Here is a 5,572-nt window from a genome sequence, read left to right as displayed (position 1 = left end):
TTTTTAGGTGTATCAAAATCCCTCAAACTTAAAATGTTACTTGTCCTCAAGTGACACTTCATTCTTTAAAAAACTAAATAAGTATGATATATATATGAGTTTCTTTAGGAGTTACTAAAATTTAGATTTAGAAATATAGTAGTCCAATTTAGAGAAAATATTAAGTAAATGAGACTAACTTAAAAGTTTAGAAATTTTTAATGTTAAGAAATATGAAAATATTAGTTCCTATCTAATTTAGAAATATCATAGATTTTTCAAATATAGAATTTAGTTCTTTTATTATCTCCACTCAAAAAAAAATTATTAAGAATAATTTTACTTACTATATTACATTCTTAAGCTTAAGAGTTTCTCATGTCTTATACTTTAAAAAGATCAAATGTAGAACCAATTTTTGATTAGACACTAATTCTCAAGCTTCTCCTCCCTTATTTTTTTTCTTTTTATTTTTATTTTTCTTTTTTTTTATTTTAATTTTTTTCTTTCTTTTGTTTTTCTTTTTCAAGCAAGGATTACTATATTTGGATAGACCTTTAATAATTTTGAATTCCAATTCTCCTTTCCTAAAATGAAGTCCTGAAATAAATCTTTTACTTATAAATATAATAATAGTTTTAAAAATTATTTTTAATAAAAGAAATTTAAGTATTAAAAATAAAAGAGTAAATTTCTAAAATTTTCAAAAATACAATTTTTCTTACTAAAGATAGTTACACTATATTTAACATTTTCTACACTAAAAATTTTTAACTGCAAGTTTTTCTTCATTACTTAGAATTTTAACTAAATTTTCTTGATCATTTATATAATCAAAATTTACTTCCCTAATATAACTTCATATACATGATCATTTTTCTTTTCAAATCAAATTCACATGTAGCACATTTGAGATGTAGCTCATGCACATTTGAGAACAAATAAAATTCAAGTTTTGAAAATATTTTCATTCCCTCCAAACTTAATTTTTTAATAAGATTAAAAAGTTTAGCAGCAGATATATATACAAACAGGAATGAAAATTGAAATAACATTCTTACAGGAATTTTTATACCCTAATTATTATACCCTAATTATACAATAATTATACAATTATAAAACTAAAAATAGAAGTAAAATTAATTTTTAATCAAATTTTTTTATCATTTTAATTTTAATTCAACGTGTAGAGATTCGTTAAACTTTGAAGTAGTGGGTACATACATAAAAACAACCAAACACACTAACTAGATAAAAGAAAAATACATGGTAGCAATTTTCTAAAGTTAAAGTTTAAAATTAAAGCTAGCAAGATTTTCAACTTTTCAAAAGACATAGAAATAAGTTCAATCCTAACTAACTAAAACATATTACTCAACTCACAACATCAATTACTTTCCTAGAATTTAAAACAAAATACTAACAAAACACAAACATCACAATAACAATTAAACAAAACAAAAGTTTAACACATCACATAATCCAACAAGTGCACAAACTCAAATGTCTCAAGTTCACACAACGTTGTCTATCATATATTACAAATCTAAAAATAACTTAGTCCTCCTCCTCATCATCTGAATCACCGATGTTCCAGACATCTGTAGGCACATAATCAGGGTATCTTGGATATGAAGGAAATTCTACTCTTTACTCTTTGGTTACCCCTTTGGTTACCCCTAATGAGGCTTTCCAAAGATGAGTGAAATTTTTCCTCATAATCACTATGCCTTCTAGCATACCCATCAATTGATCTACAAAATTTTCTAAATTTTGTACCTTATCTGCGGTATAATTAATATTATCCATCATTCTATGCAATAATTGATCCTGAGTTTTAGTAGACTCACCTCTAAAAGTAGATGCTCGGAGGTAGATGGTCTCAATGTAGAAGCTACAGAGGTGGATGCAACAGATGTCGACAATCCATAACTTCTTGAAAATCCTCCTCTCCAACCAAAAATAAAGTGCTCAGAATATGATTTCACATTTACGCTTATAATTGGCTTTAGAGGCAACAACACTTCTTCCCAGCTATCACACCTCATACCTGCCTGCTCTCACAAAGAAAAGATCAAGTAAGCAAATCACAGACCTGCAGTAGTAGCGGTAGTGGCAGAACTGATGATAGTCTGATAAATCAAAGCTCCAATATTGATAAGCTTGCCTTCCTAAATACAATAATTCAATGTTTCTCTCTCCCTCATAACTTCACTAAGATGATTCGTCGGTAGCAGACGAGCTGAAATAAAGTAGTGCCACTTCTTCGATGGTGCACTTAACTTTGAAGTGGAAAAGTTGACTCTCTTCTCATTTGTAATTTTCCAGAGTCCCCTTCCAATAGTCAAATATGAAATAATATCATCCAGTTTCATCTTAGTCAGACTATCGTTTGCATAAAAACACAAAGTATCAGGCAGTAAATGGTAGAACATATTGATTACCTCCGGTGAAAAAGGTACCAATTTTTCTCTGACCATGACTCGATCCTCTTCCGCTTCAGGAAGGTTTGCATAAAACTCCCGTACTACAGATTTCACAACCACAACTAAAAAACAACATAATCATTCCCATTTTTGAGGAACGATCAAATCTTCCGCGGATCCACCTGGATTTTTAAAACACCTCTCAGGAATCAATTTTTGTGACTGTAGAGCATCACTATATCTATCCCAGCTTTTGAACTCACAAAATTGCTCGAATCAAAGTGGGTCTTTTCCTTTCTCCTCTTCATTCCTGGGGCCATTCTACAAATTTCACAAATTTCTACAATAGCTTCAAAAATCAAGTCTAATATACTAAACTTAACTCCTATAAGCATAAACTACAATTTCTATGTAATTTTCATAGATTTTTCTTCACTTTTCACCATGAATAATGATCACTTTTCACCATTTTCATAGATTTTTCTTCACTTTTCACCATGAATAATGATTTTTTGGGTTTTTCCAAATATACTCAATATACATGGTAAAAATAAAAAAAATTTATATAGAAGTGAAGATCTTACCTTAAGAAATCCAAATCTAGCAAATTTGGCTCAAATCCACCAAGAAATCTCTATGAAAATGTTTGCTCTAACTTCAAAATCACGAACTCGAGAGGAAGAAGATGGCGTCAGGAGTAAAAATGACAATTTTTTAGGTTATTTTTTACCTTTAACCATTCGCGTACCAGTTTTCGTGAACCGGTGCTTAAGCGCAGATAAGTGGCGCTTAGGCGCCTGCCTCTCAGGTTACATCGTGCTTAAGTGCGAGAATGTGGTGCTTTGGAGCCAGTGCACGATTTTTGATATTTTTGAATTTAAGTAAAATGCACTATTAGCCTAAGTATACCATCCCTAAATGGTTTTACAACACTTAAATAACTATTTTATTCTCCTTTAACTCTTCTCTCTCTCAAAATTCTCTAATATAATTAATTCGATTCGATGCTAAAATAACACAAATTTTCACACAAACATACACATATATTCATTTATGAACTATTACAAGCAACATTCAACACATAATTCTCATTCCAAAGAGTCTCAGATGAGAAAATATTCCTAAATACAAACATTAAACAAACATACTCAATTAAACACGTAAAAGACAAACAATAAAAATAAGATTTAACACTAACACTTAAAAACAATGACTCCTAAAAAACAAACTCTAAAACTGAACTTAATTCAATTCTTCATTTGTTGGAACAAATTTTTGTCTTTCAGTAGTCTCTCCTTGAGCATTTGGAATATAGAGTTGATAAAACAGACGGTGGTGACGAGATCTGATACAATCTTCTTCAATCCATTTCTGCTTAAGATACATTGCTATATCCGCTTCTTCTATATAATTAATATGACTAAATTGCATTTTTAATTACCATCCAATATACTCTAGATGTGCATTAACTTCATTTACCTTTAACTTAAGTAAAGTCACGCTAGTCTCAATTTCGTTGATCTTTTTCGCTATTCCTTCATACTAACGGATAAGAAACCGTTATACATCTCTTATGAACTTTGACTAATGAATTTATTCTTCATGGACTTTTCTTTTTTTCTTTAAATCCATCTCCCATGAAGACATTTTCTCAAAATCTCTCTTTCTCTTAGACTTTTAGGGATAAAAATGATTTTGGGGTGAAATTCCATCACAAAACCCTTCTATTTATAGGCATAAATCCTTCAAATAACTTCTAAGCATGTCATAAAACTGCCATGACACGTTTAAATTAACCAATTGGTGGATAAAGCTTCTAGAAGTTGAATTTCGCACATGGTTTTTAACATCCACGCTTAAGCGCCGAATATTGGCGCTTAAGTGCCAGTGCTCAATTTTGCACAGCCAACCTAACATCCAAATTCTCATTCTAGCATGTCTAGATCACTAAACAAAGTCTTAAAATCAATAATAATATAATAGTCTCGAAAATACTACCTCAAATTTTCTTAATCACACACAAACAACAATCAAAGCAAAAACACGTTGATAACTATGGGTCGCCTCCTACAAATCGCTTGGTTTTACGTCGTCAGCCCAACGTAACCAGTGCTTATTTCGGTTGACCCAACATCATTCAATTGTTAAATTTACGCTGATCTCCTTTAAAATAAGGTTTCAGTCTATGACCATTCACTTTAAATACTTTCTCAATTTTAGAATCTTTGATATCCACAACTCCATAAGGAAAAACTTTCATTACAACAAATGGGCCCATCCACTCGGACTTAAGTTTGCCTGAAAATAATCTTAATCTTGCATTATATCTTGCCTGGAAATAATCTTAACCTTGCATTATATAGCAATACTTGTTGCCCTGGCTGAATTTTTTTATTAAGAATCCTTCGATCATGCCACATCTTTGTCTGATTAAATTGCTTATCTTCCTAAAATTTGTCTTCCCCTCCAAAATTATTACTTCTGTTAAAATTTAAATGATTTTCCCAACTTGGATTGTTATAACCAGAATAAGAATTATGTATCTCATGGCCACGTCTTTCTATGTTATGATCCAACTTCTTCTCAATATCTACAATCTGAGAAATTAAAATTTTAAGCATATCTGAGTTATGTATTGTCGGCACTATTTTTGGTGCGGGGTTTGCCCGTAAGAAGCTGTCGGTCATCGGAATTGAAATCCCGTTGCCCGCTTTGGAAGGACGTTTTTTTAAAAAAATTTAGTTTTGAAAAAGATGAAGTCAAACTGACCCCATAATTTTCATAGTTTAAATGAAAGAGCGCTTTACCTCAAATCCTGTATCTATCCCGAAGGATGAGAATTGAGGGTGAGGCTCGATCAAGTAAACTAAAGAAAGTTATGACATTCGTTTTGTCTGCGAAACCAATGTATTGGCCGACAAGTTCCCCTATTTAATGTAAGGAATTAAATAGGGTTTATATTATGCTGGGTTCGGGAAAAGCTTCCTATAAGGGCAAACCCCTATAGTTAATTACATCTTAGATAACTGAAGTTACCTAAGAATAGTTTTGATAAAAATCAAGAAAAATTATCTTCAAGGAGTTCAAATGGTAAGGACATCTCAAAGATATTGGACTAAGAAGTGTGAAGGGGGATTGGTTCAAATTTTGGAACATTTTGTTTTGGA

The sequence above is a fragment of the Phalaenopsis equestris genome, unplaced genomic scaffold (assembly GCF_001263595.1).
Source record: "Phalaenopsis equestris unplaced genomic scaffold, ASM126359v1 Scaffold000399, whole genome shotgun sequence".
NCBI classification, from domain to species: Eukaryota; Viridiplantae; Streptophyta; class Magnoliopsida; order Asparagales; family Orchidaceae; genus Phalaenopsis; species Phalaenopsis equestris.
This window is presented reverse-complemented; position numbering follows the sequence as displayed.